Here is a 14,566-nt window from a genome sequence, read left to right as displayed (position 1 = left end):
TCTTTGGTGATCTTTCCCCTCTTGCACCTTCTTCAGTGAGAATAACGTCATTGATGGAGAATGTATTTTGCCACAGGGAGTGGGAATTGTTTTATTTAAGGATTTTTTTCCCAAGGCTTTTTTTTTTATATCTTCCCTTTGCTCTTATTTTTTTCCTACCATAAAAAGTGTTAAAGAACTGCCTTTTATTTGGCATTTTATTCAGAGAAACAGTCTTGGAATCTCAGCAGCAGAGACTGGTATAAAAAACTTCAACTTATTTTCTCCTTTTCATGTTACTTCTTCTGTATGTACATACTTCCCCTGCTTATATAGAATTCTTCTGTAAGGCTCTTTGGTGAAATTAATGAGAAACTGACCTAAAACCAGTAAAGTTGGGTGGTTTTTTGCTTGGCAGGTTGTTTAAAAACAAGAGGAAAAATAAGAGTGATACATACAGGGAAATACTTGTTCTTTGGACTGGAAAACTGAGGATCTGACAGTTCCTTGGATGCAAAGCAAAGATCCTGACTTTCAACGAGTCTAAAAAGCTGACCAGTGAGTTTGCCTCATAAACTCCTACAAGGGCTGGAGTCTTCTTACTCATTGGGAAATCTGCTTGAATAAGGCATATAGCTTTCAAGTAATATACACAGCTGACTGCAAGACTTGAGGGAAGAGTCAGTGTTTGGTGAGAGCGGTTGAAATAACTATTTAAACACTGAAGCAACAGTCAGCAACCTAGTTGCCATAAAGTTTTGCAGTTTTTCCTTCATGAAAATTGAGTAGAGCCCATGAAGATCCCATCTGCAGTATAACACTGCTGATTGTGTCTTTTCTCAGTAGGACACAGATGTGTTTGTGTTTTTTCATCATGGCAACTCCCTGCCCACTTGATACAGACAATGTTCTGGACCAGGGAGACTTCAGTCCATGAACTGTGAGAATCGTGGAGCGAGCAGTTGCTTTCTACTCATTCAGCTGCGCTGTGTGCTTAGTGATCCATTCCCATCTGCCAGGGATCCTTGGTCTCAGCGTCAGACGTGTATGTGGAAGTGAATATGAAAAAGCAGTAACTCTCCCGAAGTTCAGCACATCATGGTCACCTACACTAAATAATGTGAAGCAGGTGAAGTGTAGGACTTCTGCGAGGAAGGCCGTGGCCAGTGCTGGATGCTGTTCTCCGGTCTGTAAAGTTGTTAATACTGCGAGTGAACGTGCAGCCTGTTTGTCTGGGAGGAAGCAGTGCACTCGCCCTGAAAAGTCATTTGACAAAGTGATGCAAGTGCAGTAGTTGCCAGGGCTGTCTCTGGTACCTCTGCTGCTGATGCAGGAAGCTAGCTTTGAACTTCTCTACTGAAGGAGAAGTAAACCACGCTCAGTTAAATGATTGATCACTGTTGTCCAAACGAAAACCCTGAAACTCTTGAATAGGAGAAAGTAGGTTTTTATAAAATGATATCATATTTTTTCCATTTACTGCTTGTGAGACAATGTTACGAAGAAAAACCTGCTGCTCTCCTTTTTATATGTGAATATGCTCTGCAGAAGCTTACTAGTACACCTGGTGCATGTCTCCTTTGAAGGTTACACTGGTGAGTACTAACTTGAACTGAGGAAAGCTCGCTGTCTTTGCATTTCAGTTTCTTTTGTCTCCAATAGGAAAGGCTGCAATTGGAATATAAACAAAAGTAGTTGTTTTTTTTCCTGAAATGAAATGTAGGCAGCTTTGGCTGTCTGATGGTCATTCGCTTTCTGGGATTCCACTTGTGAGTGATCTAAGTTTAACTGTTAAACGAGAGAGTCTTTCCATGCAACTGATACACACCTTATATTAATGGTATCTTAACTGGCATTTTGAATAATTCCCTTTTTTTTCCCTTCTAATAATGAATTCTAAAAGTAGACCTATGAACAAGTGTGATTGTGCTGTTGTTTTCTTAAATGAGGTCATTTTGCCTTGTTTTGGCTTAGAGTGCAGCTCCACAAACAGCTGCATCAGCACAACGGAGGGGTAAACTAGCAAAGTGGTAGAAGGAGTTGGGTGAACAAAAGGGCAGGAAACTCTTAGTCAGGCTTTGCTACTGGAAAACTGTAACGTGGAGCCATTATTTAGCATGTCAAACCTGAGTCATGTATTAAATGGACCTAAATATTATTCTTACTTTCTGCATGATGATGTCGTAGGAGAAGTGAATTGAAAAACAGGATATGTTATGTAAGTAAACTTGATTTTCTGCAGAAAACAATTACTTCTTTTTATGTGCTTATGGTGGTTTGAGAAGAGCAGTGATGTTACGCTTTTTGATTAGAGAAAACCTGAAGACTTCTGGCTGGGTTTCTAATGATTCTTCTTTAGTATGAGAAATGCAAGCTGCATCTGGAAGACTCTAGAACAGCAACAACCTCATAAGTGTAAAAAGTTCTGCTGTTGGGAAGGAAAGGGATTTGTAATTGAATCAGTGGACTAGACCATTGGGGATCAACTGGGGACAAGATGTAGCGGGCAGCTGATAAATGTATAAGCTACTGTCTGATCTCACTTGATGGCAGAATTAGGGTATTATCAGAGCCAGTCTGTGGCAAAACTTGTCCCTTTTAGCAGCAGTTACTTTCAATTACTTTAGGCTAAGTGCAGTTTTAATTTCTTGTGAGTCATTACAATTCTAGGAATGTAATCTTAGAAGTCGTGATTTGTATTTATAATCAATAACATCTGTAATATTTATGTTAACATTAGAGTTAATGCTGTGCTTCCTGGTATAGCGTCACTTCTTATATATATTTAAGATGACTCTCATTTGTTTAGAAACAAAGATACCGCATTTGCAAACACTTAAACACTGCTTGTCCTAAATAGCCAAAAAAGTGGAACCAAATTCCCCAAATAATGAGATTTATTCTCTATTAAGATTGAATTATTTCTCCCGTTCCCTTTTTGCCATTCTTTACACTTCCATTGACAGCGGTGTGCTGTGGCATCTGACTGCCATCAGCGACAGACAGCAAAGTGGTGGTGAGTTTACACCAACTCAATAAATAAGGTATCCTTCCCTCCCACTATTTAAAGATTTCCCTCTTTCTGGCAATGATAAGTTCTCTGTATATAGTTTTGGGATGTGGGGGAGGAAGGAGGAGGTTGTTTTTAGGAATTTGCCCGAGTCTAAATACCATGTGTGAGTTTAGACTCAAAGTACCAATTTGCAGGGAAGATGTTTTTCTCTAACAGGCACGAGCCGCAGTGCCAGCACTTTAACCTGCTCCAGCTGACAGCCTGGCTGGAGAGCCGGTGCGTGCAGCTTTGCTGACACGACGTTTGGTAACCGTTCCGGTGCATTCTGAGTGTGATCTTATGAAGCGAGAACGTTTGTAGTAGACGGCACCAAAATTACATATTGCAGCTTGCTGTAATTACTGGGTAGCATGTTCAGGGAGCAGTCCCTGTAACATGATGTAAACTGATGTTCTGTCTACTCAAAAAGCCAGGAGAGAGAGACTGCTGTTTCACATCTTAAAGGTACTAAGTGTCCCGGAGGTCACTGCGTGCAAAACTAAAGCCTTTAAAAAAAATACTCCTAAAATAGATTTGGAGTCTGACATTACCTTCCTGGAAATTTTCAAGTCTGTTTATAATGTTAAATGAAATTTGCAGGGTACTTGGGGGTTAGGGTGTAGGGTTCTCTACATATTGACTGCTGGGTTTTGGTGGGTTTTCCTGAGCATCTGTGAGGAGGATGAGGAGAAATACACATTTGTGTAGCCTTTCCTGGATTCCTTCTGTCAGAAAACTGGCCATTGTTTGTGCAGGGAGATACCCTGTCTCATCCATCAGCTTGTATCGCTGCATACCTCTTCCTCTCCCAGACTGAAGATCGGGTAGTTGGGGGGTTGCTGCTGCCGCCATGGGTTGTCTTCCTCGATGTCAGTGTGCAGCCCTCAGTGTTCTTAGCCTTGAGAAAAAGGCCTCTCACCCTTCAACGCTCTCTCCATCCTCTCCTTATGAGCACACAAAGTGCGCCAGAACTGATACCCTCCCCTGTAAAGGCAGGTTCCCAGGTTGAAAGTGAGGACAGTTTTCTGAGCTGTTAGGTTTCTAAAGGTCTAGCAGTGAATTAATGACATGCTGGAGCTGGAAAGAAGTGGTTGTATTAGAAGAGATGTGATGTGTTCCGGTTTTGCTCTACACTGCCTTTCATTTTATTTTCCTCCCTTTTCCTTGTGTCTTTTCTTTTTGCAGTTGTATATAAAAATACGTCATTTATTGACTATTGTTTTGGGGATGCTGCCAGGTATGGCCGTAGGTTTGGGGATTTGTCCAAATCCTATTTAAGTCAATTGAATGTAATGACTCCACTGGCTCTCAATGGAGATAAATTGAGTGCTTTGTAGAGTTTGCAAGGGCTGGCCAACTTATCTCAGCATTCTAGTTTCTGTACGTTTGTGTATAATTCTTGCAAGACAAAATATTAAAACTTTGAAATCTGAAATTCCTTCTATTGCTACTGTTTACTTAAAAAGATGTAAGATGTCAAGCACAGCAAACCATGTTAACAAAAAGCTGTGACAGTTAAAAGTCCAGCTATAGCCGAAGTAACTGGCCCTCTGCACTACATTTTAACAGTCTTTAGTTATAACATACAGGTTAAAACCAGGTACTCCTCCCATAGATTTCTTTTCATCCATCAGAGGTGATGTGTAACACTCTTCTCTCAATGCTTGACAGTACAAGAAGAGAACAGCCTTGCCTATATTACAGATTAAACGAATGTTGGGAAATTATGCACCATTTGCATTAGTTATTGTGAATTTAATGCACTGTGAAGGTGTCAAGAGAGTCGGTCGATTCCTGTTGTTGTGAACTAAACAGTGATAATGAGACAATTGCGTAGAGTTAAGTTATGGTATTAATTATTTTGCTGACTGATGATTAACATATTACTGAAAAGAAAAAAATGTTATGCATGCAGAAACACGAGTTTTCATAGCAGCTTCTGATTTACCGACACTGACCAAAGACAAATAAATAATATAAATAATTATTCAAATAGGGGTTTTATGAGTGATCTCATATTCTTTTTAGAATACTTTTGAAGACAAACTATGCTGTCTTTTTGATTGTACCTCTGTGTTTGAGGACTGGCACAACTCTAAATATTGGCAATTCTTAAGTAGGTAATAGTCAAGCCAAGAGCTTGTATAAGCCTCAATTATTATTAGTTATTTGTTGAAGAATCTAATTGGCAAACTGTTTGTAAGGTAAACTGAAATCACCTTTAAAGAGTACACACAGAATAAAAAAAGTTTGTTCAAAGTGAAACTAAAGAATTACTGCCCTGGACCCATTACCTTCTCCCTTTGTCGTGTGTTTCTGTAGTTAAGAATCAGATCACGAGAAGCCTTGACTCCTGTAACTTCCACAGTGGTGATGGAGGGGATGAAGTAATGTGTTCTCGAGCACATTATTTTTTTATTGTTGCAACATGCAGGAATTCTTTGGGACAAGCACTATGGAAAAGTCAGATGAGAAGACTGTCCCTGTTTTAAGAAGGTTTATTGAAATATGTATTTTTTGTAAAGAAAGATTAATTACACAAGGTGCAGAGCATTACCTGCTCCAGCTCCTGGTGTTTTTCCCTAGGATAACTTGACATGCAAGAGTTTGTTCAATGCCCAGATGGCCTGTATAAATGAGCACCAAATTTGCTGAATTCTGACTTGCTGCATGCTAAGCCTGTCACATCCAGTGAGTCAGAGATGTCCAGTCTGGCACCCAGCGCCTGTGCGTGGAGTACAGGATGTCCAGAACTCATCCGACTTGTGCAGTGCAGAACGTGGCATCGGACTAGAGCATCTGGGCCTGCGTGTGTGCAGGTGCTGTTGCCCGAGATACCACTGAGAGCAAGAACATTCAGATTCAAGGTGAGATTCCTGTTTCCACTGGGGCATCGTTTCCACGTGGAAAAAGAGGATGTCGCCAGAGGAACTCCAGATGTATAATATCCCTTATTCAGCAAATCAAATGAGCAGATGCTGAAATGGTGGCTCTTTAAGCAGTCCCAGTGGAATTATTACAGCAAAACGTGTGTGTTTACAACAAAATGAAAGTAAGATGAAAAAAACCAACAAGACACAACCAAGACGTTGTAATTAGCGTGTATTACCATGCAATTTTTCTGCGGTATATTCAGGTAGACAATATATTTGGTGCAATTCACAAAGAGACTTTTCAAACCCATTTATAATGTTCGCATGATACGTTTTTATGGTGACACTCTTCCACCTTAGCATTTTTTCTCATATATCACATACACAATTAGGGTTATTTTTGTATTATCCTTATTTTTAATTATCCTTGGGTTTTATATTCAGTATTTTTCTAATGTTTGTAGATACCTGAGTAAGTCAATCAGAGTGGGCGTTGCTCATCAGCAAAAATGTATATGACGTTGAATAGTACCAGTGGAAGTGGAAACCTAAAAGTCCCCCTTGATCTGAAAGGCAAGCTTTAGTTCTGTATTTTAACACTGATGTATTTAAATATACTGTTTCTTCTCTTTTTGTGTCTTCCTTACCAGGACTGCTGTCTTCAATCTTAGGTTTGGAAATTACAATACAGAGCATGATCTCCTTCATGTGGCTAGAATTGCACAGAGGGACAGAGATCTGTCTGTATGAAATAATGTGCAGATCAAGGCTTTAGAGAGGGGGAAGTCGCTAGACCTGCTGATATCAATGGAGACTAAGAATAAACTCTAGGTAAGAATCTATAATAGTGCCAATACAAAAATTGCGAATTGCTATATTAACAAGAAGCACTGCTAACAGCAGGGTCTTTCCTAGAAGAGATTATTAGCAATAAAAGAAAAGTTAATAGCACATTCTGAGGCCCCTAAACTGACAACATTAGGACATAAAGTATATTTCCTTTTGAAACGCTGTATTACACCACTTTAATATCTATTCCAAAATATGACATACAACAGCTTTAATATTTAAGAGATACCAATTTTAAAATGTTCTCTGAAAAATATGTAATTATTACAAGTATTATTGAGTATTGTATTTGAGAACTATGTGAAAAACAATTCCTTGTTTCCTTAATCAGGGTTTTTTGATGGATTTTAACAGCATTTAGACATACCTAATGTGAGCGTACACCAGGTTTCATTGTTTCCTTGTGCCGCTAAGTAATTTTCCTTCCTTGTTTCCTCAAGGCTTTCACAGATGAACCGAGGATGGAAAATTCACTAAAAATGATAGACAAATTTTTGCGAAATCTTAAAAATTGACGGACACTCAGAGGAAACTACTTAACCTTTTCAGGCTAATATATTTGCCATTAAAATATCTTAATAAACCATTCTCTCTGCTCTGCGCTGCGGTGCGTGCTGAAAGAGGCATAGTTAAATGCTGTGCAGCTGCTGTGGCATGTGCCAAAGTTTAGACTGATCTAAGCGAGGCTTAGAAGCTATCTTTAGCATACAGATGAGTGATACTATCCCCAGCACGCGCTCTGTCTTTTTACCTGATGTGCTGCTCCTGAAAATCTGATGCTATCACGTAAAACAAAGTACCTAGTATCAACAGGCACTGTTTTGTTCTCTACTTGAATAATGCTGATTTTAATGAACAGTCCGAACATTAAAAAAAAAAAAAAAGTGTTGCTTTCTGACCCTTTGCATGTTGAATGGTTGGGAAAGAATTTGTTTGGTTTTAGGACTGCTTGGCACCAATTTCATGCTTTTCAATTGTATGCCATTACAAAGTACATCTTCTTTCATTTTCTGCTGTTCCGACATCATCAAATTCTAGTCACTACCCCGTTCTACAGTGCTCTTGTTGCTAAGAGCCTCGACTCTCACAAGGCGAAAGGAAATATGTGCATGTGAAGAAAGGAACCGACACAATTTCAAGCTTCCTCCTGCCGATTCTGGTGTGCTCCATCTCGGAGATTAGGGAACCGAGGAGTCCTGTTAATCCCGGAGCTCTCTGGTTTAAGCCTTTGGGAATGGAATGCTTTGTGGACCCTCAGTTTGCTGATCCCAGAGGTGCGCCCAGGTGCAGCTTTGTTGACTAAAGAGCCAAGGACACATTTAGCAGAGCTGCAGCGCTGCCTCTGTTGCAGTCCTTTGTGCAGGCACAAAGACAAGGCGTGGGGGAGTGTGAGGTGGGCAGTGAAGGAAGCCAAGGGAGGACGGCTGGGGAGGAAGAAAATAAAAGTGGCAGAAGAGGAAAAGGTGACAAGAAAATACAGGATAAAGTGGGGGGGGGGGGGGGGAAGAGGAGGCAGAATGACTTGGAAAATTAAAAAAGAGATGGTGTTGCTGTGAGTCCTGTGGATCCCATTCAGCACGTCTGTCTTAATGTGTTTTGATGTTTTGTCATAATGCTGACATGGTGCATCAGTGCAGCGGTTTGTGATGCAGCATAATAAACTCACAATGTGCTGTTTTACAGGTCCTCAATAGCTTCTGGACGGTTATAATCAGGACAATAATACCAGTAGAGAGGGTAATGCTGCAGGTGAGGTGTAACTAGATGAAGGAGGCAGCATGTGATGAGAGATAAATGGAGAAGACAGAAAAACTGGAAGAAAACTGAAGAAGGGAGGCTGAGATACAGCAGGAGGTTAGTGACCAGACAGCTTTCCAGAAACAAGCCTGTGTTCCATTGCTGAGAGTAAGTACTACTGGCAGAAATGCTGTTTCAAATGGGGAGTGACAGGAGCTTGGAAAGCTAAAATGACTGACCTGAGATGAAAGAGGGAGGGTGTGTTAAGAGAGAGTCAGCTAAAGCAGGGGAAAGCGAAGGTATTGTTTAGTGCACCGCTACCTAAAAACGTGGCGGGATATGTTACAGCAACCTGTGCTGGAAAGGCAAGACTCCCATTCTGTAGCACTCAGTCTGAGTAGGTCTAACACAAGGTGGGTCAACACGCAGAAGGTGCCTGCTGCTTGGAAAACGAAGAGAACACTTTCCCTTCAGGGGAGCGTGCAGCTCAGCGACTGCTGACTGGGTACGTGCAGGGTGTTCAAAAAAACCCCAACAACAAAACAAAGCATGCAGATTCACTCTGTTTCTTCTATGCACAGTTTTTGGGGGGAGGGAGGGTTTTTTAGAAATGGAATCTTTTTTTTTTTTTTTCTTTCCCTTTTCCTTTCACCATTTTCCTGCTATTTTTGGGCTTTTTTTTTTTTTTTTTGGCTAAAACTAGATTCAGATCCTTTCTTTTCAGTCTCCTCTTTTCAGTCTTGAGCTTTCTGAATTAAACGCTGCAGTATTAGCTGCCTACAGTTACTGTGATTGGACTCCATGGGTGGCCTGAGCAATTTTCAGACAATGGAGCCGGTTCTTTTCTCACTCGCACCAGTGTAACTCGTTGGCTTCAGTGGAGTTACTCTTGATTCACAGTGTTGTGAAAGGAGAATTGTGCTTGCTCTTTCATATGTTCTTTCATCTCCATGATATTTTTGCTTACATGTATAATTGATTTTCTGGGAATATCTCCTGCTGCTGACAGGTAGACCTAGGAACTTCCTAAGACAGAAATAAATTTAAGCATTTTTTAGGTCACTGAGTTCAATCCACTGCTGCTACCACACCATGTTATATAATTTCTTTCATAAACTGATCAGGCTTGAAACATTCATTAAGACTCTGTTCTTACTACAGTTGGTAGATTCAGACAGAAAGGTTAATTATGTCCTGTGTAAGCTTAAAACCACAACTGAAATAATTTTCAAATGCTCTAGAAGTATTTTCCTTTCTCACATAGGCCTCGCTTTTCAGTACAGCAGCCGTGATAAAGGCTTCATTCTTGGCAGAATTAGGCTCAGCTCTGAGAAGACAGAGTTCTGAAATTACAGGCGTACTTAGGAGAGGGTAAGCGGGGGTTTCTATTCATGGTCACATCCCTTTCACAGATTTCAGTGGGAGCTGCAGGCAGTCATCTGACCACACATTTTTACCATACCTGAAGTGCCACCTTGAAAGTAATTACAGGAAAAGAGAGAAGGGTATGGAACAGGTCCGTACAACTTGGCTGAGGATGGATTACTGCAGACTTCAGCTTAGGTTGGGCTATGTTCCCTTTAGCACCCTGTCTTAGCAGACTCCGTCCATTTCAGCAGAATTTGTACCTCATTTATGGAATTCCTGGGCCTAATTGGCATGAAGCTGAAAATCATCAGTGTAACCAAGAAGTTTAATTGTAATTAAAGCATAGGTGAAAAGCAGACCCTGATTTTTCCCTTACATTGTGTAAATAGGATGGTTCAGCTGAAGCTAACAGAATTATGCTGCCATCTGTGAATGCTACTGTGATACCTCCGTGTCCTGTGGTCTTTCAGCATATGTGCCCTCTGTCGACATGGAATATGATTTTATTTTTCACCCTGTGTTTCTGAATCTCTGTTCTGCACCTCACCTTAGCAAGCCCATTGCCTATACTCCCCTTCCTTGCTGAAGCTTGGCTTCAGAAACTGCATTTGTTACTAGGGAAGTTCTTGACAGTTAACCATTTAGCAGTGGCAAATTTGGTCTGCAGCTGCTGGAGAATGGTGGCCACGCATCACAAGGGAGCGAGGAAGAGGCGTGGTAGTTGTGGAAGCCAAACTGCGGGTACTACAGCAACCAGCTGGCTGTGATACTGCTCTGGTGACTGTTTATCCCGCCCTTTGGCTACTGTGTTTCTGGTGCAGAAATAGGTGCACAAGTCGCATCATGCAAGGAAGCCTTTCTTAGGACTTCCTGGAAATGCTGAAAGTCGGTGTGTGGTAAGTCCATGCAACAACTTGTAAAGTGGTTGGTTTTGTTGGAATTGCTTTGCACGAGAGGCCTAGTGTGTTTGCTCTGAGGATCTCTTTGTGATTGCCGGACGTGGGACATCCATGGTGAGGCTGCTGCACATACGCAGTAACATCCAGCCTGATGAGATTGTTAGATACCGACAATCTGTGCCAGATAGACAGGCAGTTCTCAGAATCTTCCCGGAGAACATTTCTGGTTGGAAAAGAAGACAGACAACCAATCTAAGGCAACCTGGACTACCCATGTCTACAGGCCTCCCTTCTACTGCAACACCTTCATACCCCCATAGCCGGCTCTCTTTTATCTGTGAATTCCCTTTGTCGGAAATCTGAGCGATCCCGTGCTGGATGCTCACATGGAGAGCAGTTGCCACCCAGGAATCCTCAGTACATCACCGTTCTCAGCTTTACAGTCATCAGCGCTCAACCCACCCGTGTGGTGTTGAAAGATGGCGTTGCCTCTGGTCACGGTCTGCTGCGTGCTCGACAACGTGCTGATCACGGGCCAAGGAGAGAGCAGCGAGGCAGGTCAAACTAGTTTCTTTCACCCACGCAGCACGCTGGGCCGAAGGAATTGTTCGGTAGGCAGCGCGCGACGCAGGCCTGGTACGGAGGTTTGGGGAGAGTCTGGTTTGTCTTCTTCTAGATGCTTCCTATCATGTAAGTGCATAATGGTGGTGGGTTATTTTGAGGCTTGGAGCTCTGACAGGTGGTCTGTGGCAGAGTTGTCTGTTCAGTTTAAGACATTACCACTCTCGGCTGTCTGTTTTACCCTGCTGCTGGGCCTTACCACACCCTTATGGTGGAGACTCCAGGTCACAGGCTGGCGTATTAAAAAACTACCTCCTTTCACTGCGGTGCTCTACTAGAATGATCATGACCTCAGGCAGCTGGGAGAAATAACGTCTTAAAACACGGCAGCTAAATCTACCAGAGCTTGTTGCTCAGAGCCTTTGGTTCTTAACCATGAGTGGGAAGAGTCCTTGCCTGCGCCCCCACGCCTGAGGACGACATTCCTGCCTTCACGGCCACTGCAGATCCCCTGTCACCCCAGAGGTCCACTGCTTGTCCGTACGGAAGACTCTTGTCGTAGTTGTTACAACTTAAGAGGACAAGGAGTACGTATAAAGAAAATTCAAAGTCAGTGATGTTGGATTAAGCAAAAAGTGAGGACTGTTCTTTGGAAGGTGAATTATTGAGAAAAAAGTTCTTTTACAACTTTTGTTTATGTTGTCTTGAAACTGGTTTATAATTCCACCATGCAGTTCTTAGGTTTTAGTGGCTGTTTTGTTTCGCTAAAAACTGTAGACATAATGGAAAATAGGTTGAAATCTTCCTTTGTAGGAGGGATAAAATGATATGGCATGAGAGTAACAATGAGGTTTTTATCCCAGTTTCACAAAGAAATTGTGTTGATGTGATGTTGCTGTCTTTATTTGTCCATCTGCTTGTTTATGGAATGGAAAAAGACTGGAAGTAGGAGTGGGATCTCCTTCACTCAGTGGAGAATGTCTTGTGGAATTTTGTTAAAAATCAGTTTAAAAGCAGGTCAACCATAAGTCTGTCGGAAACCAAACTTCAGTAGTTCCTGATGTTTACACAAGCACTTACCTGGCAGTTGATTTATGTTCAGCAACGGATTAAGCCAAGATGGGTTGAAACAGTTGCAGCTGCTGGCGGTGCGCCCTGCCCACCTCCCACAGGTTACCAGTTCTGCGGCGGGAATGGCTCGGTGCCGCATTCATCAGTACCTGAGTTTCTGCGTTTCGGATCGGCGTACTGAGGCGAGCCAACATCAGTTCCTGTGCAGGTTTAAGCCACAGCGTTCCTGCCGTGGGAGACATCTTGTAAGAGAGACTGGTGTACACAGTTGGGGCAGATGATTTCTTTGTCGGCCGCAGCTTAATCTAGGGTGAGATATAGATGAATACCTTCAGCGTTATGTTGTTTGAGAGAGGAGAATTTTTAAATTGTTGAGCTGAAAGATCAAGGGAAAGTTGAGGTGGTTTAGGACGTCTATGGTAGTAAGAGGCATGCCAAGAGAAAAGAGCCCTGGCCATTACGCTTTCTAGTTGGTGAAAACCTTGAGTCCATTCATCATCATATGTTATTTTGTCAAGATAATTTTGCTTCTCGTTGTTTTTTTCAATACTATACAGCAGTTCAAAAGTGCAAAATGAAAAGTAATTTGACCAAAAAAAAATCACAGCATTTAATCTGAAAAGTAGCAAGCATCAGCGATACGTGTCCTCCGTGTGACGGGTGTCCCCTGTGACCCCCTGCTGTACAGTGCTGTCAAGGAGCGGGTAAATGGGTTGCTAGGGCACGACCAGCCCCATCGGCGTTTTTCCCGTGATCCGTTTTAGACAAGGGGGCTGTAGAACTGACCGGCTTAGTGGCCAGAAGGTTGCTGGAAGGTGGGATGCTGTACCTAGCGGGAATCCTTCCTCCCCCACCACAGCAGCCGCGCTCAGCCGCGTACATCCAGCAGAATTTGGGGACCTGCGGGTCCGTCGCGGCACACACGCCCCGACCCCTGGCAGCTGGCAGAGGCGGCGGGCAGGATCCCAGGCCCGGGATGGCAGCTGCGGCCCCGGGGGGGTTGGGGGGGGGGGGGGGGGGGGCGGCGGGCCGGTGGCCGAGCGCGGACCCCCGTCCCCGCCCGCGGCTTTGCCCTGTCCCAGCGGCCGCGCTGGGAGCCGCGCTGACCGCCAGTTTTAAGGACGGTCCCGGATTATTTATTGAGTTTAGGGAACGCCGCTGCTCCGAGGCCGGTCGCCCAGCCCTTCGGGTGCCGCGCTGGCTGCCGCCCGCCCGCCGCTTCCGAGCCCCGGGGGGGGGGCGGGCGGCGCCCCAGACCCGGCTGCGGAGGCCGGCGGGGGTGAGGGTGAGGGGCAGGGGGAGCTGCCGGGGGGGGGGGGGGGGGGGGGGGTGGCGGCCGCCTGCGCGGGGCGGGCGGGAGGGGCCGGGGGAAGCCGCCTTCCCCTCAGAGGCGGCGAGCGGAGCCCGGCGGCAGGTGGCGGCGGCGGCAGCGGCTCGGCCCCTTTAAGGCTACGCCTGCCGTAACCCGATCGCCGCAGCCGGAGTCCCTCGCCGCCACCGGTGGAGCATCCTGCGCCCGGGAAGGGCTGTCCCGTCCCCGCCGCCGCGGGGAGGCATGGCGGAGGCGGCGGCGCCGTTCCGGTAGCCCCGTTCCCAGGTGCGGAAGGCGGGAAGGGAGGGGGCCGCGGGACCGGCGGGGCGCTGAGGGGCTGAGGCCGGGGGCGGCGGCGGCGCAGACGCTTCACACACCCCCACCCCCCGAGCTCCCGCGGGTCTGCGCGGAGCGGCCCCTTCCCTCCCTCCCGCCCTCCCTCAGCGACGGGCCGCCCTCCGCGCAGCGGCGCCGCCCCCGGGGGCCGCGGGCCGCAGCCGGCGGCTCTCGCCGCTCTGACAGCGCAAAGGGCAGCCGCCGTCCCCTTCCTCCCGCCGCCCCGGCAGCGGCAGCCGGCGGAGAGAGGCGCGGCGGGGGGTGTGCGGTGGCCGCCGGCCGTCAGGGGCTGCCGCCGCGGGCGGGCAAGGTGTGAACGGCGGGCGCCTCGGCTGGCGAGGAAAGCCAGGTAATGCCCGGCTCCGGGGGAGCGCCCGGAGGCTTCTCGGTGGCGCTGCGCTGCTGGGGAGCCAGCCCGTTAGCCTCCCTCCGCGCCCCTGCGGCTTGGTGCCTCCTCCGAGTTTGGGGTTGGTTTGTGTTTTGTTTTGGTGTTGTGGGGGTGGGTTTTTTTTTGTTGTTTTTTTGTTTT

The sequence above is a fragment of the Leptosomus discolor genome, chromosome 3 (assembly GCF_034619465.1).
Source record: "Leptosomus discolor isolate bLepDis1 chromosome 3, bLepDis1.hap2, whole genome shotgun sequence".
In the NCBI taxonomy this organism is placed as follows: Eukaryota; Metazoa; Chordata; class Aves; order Leptosomiformes; family Leptosomidae; genus Leptosomus; species Leptosomus discolor.
Note: the sequence above shows the minus strand (reverse complement) of the source record.